Below are 738 nucleotides of genomic sequence, written 5' to 3' on the forward strand. Positions count from 1 at the left end.
CGCTACATCGAGAAGAAGCAAATTTTGGTTTGAGCCGCGATGTGGCCGAGTGATTTCTTTGAATGAATTCAGAATTTTCGCTAGATTTTTCATTTCAGCGATGGATTAATCAAGACAAACACAACCAAATGCACATTTAACCCATTGGGTGATCAGTTTTCAATGCATAATAAAGGAAAAGACTAAAATAGTGCGAATAAGTATGGATGAATTCTTACCGTTTTCACCGTAGATTCCACGACGAGAAACCCGGCGAAAACATACCGTCCTAGAAGCACGACGGTCAAATGTCACGGGGATTTTGCGTGACATGACACTCATCTAACCGTCCCAGTCTACCGTCGTATACTATCTTAATTAAGTCCCTAATTTCAACCTCCTACACTTAAATCACCGTTCTAGCTGCTCAACTGTGTATTTTTCTGGTTCTGTCTCGAAAATTGAGCCAAGAAAACGGTCGACGTCGCTTAAAACGGAAAAGATTGAAGCGAATATCATGTCTCATTTCTCTTGTGACTCTTACAGACAGAACTCACTTGGGGGTCTATAATTTCATGACGTCATTACTGCAAAGCGCTATTGGCGATAGCTGTGAATGCTTCAGGGTAATAAACGGATGAGTTAAACTTATTACTCATGCGCAGTAAGCGCACGAGGTAGACAATGACCTCCGTTTCTTGTCTTCCGTGTCACATTAGTGCATGGAACTCTCTGCTTGCATACATTTACCTACATGAC

Source organism: Montipora capricornis, chromosome 6 (assembly GCF_036669925.1).
Source record: "Montipora capricornis isolate CH-2021 chromosome 6, ASM3666992v2, whole genome shotgun sequence".
In the NCBI taxonomy this organism is placed as follows: domain Eukaryota; kingdom Metazoa; phylum Cnidaria; class Anthozoa; order Scleractinia; family Acroporidae; genus Montipora; species Montipora capricornis.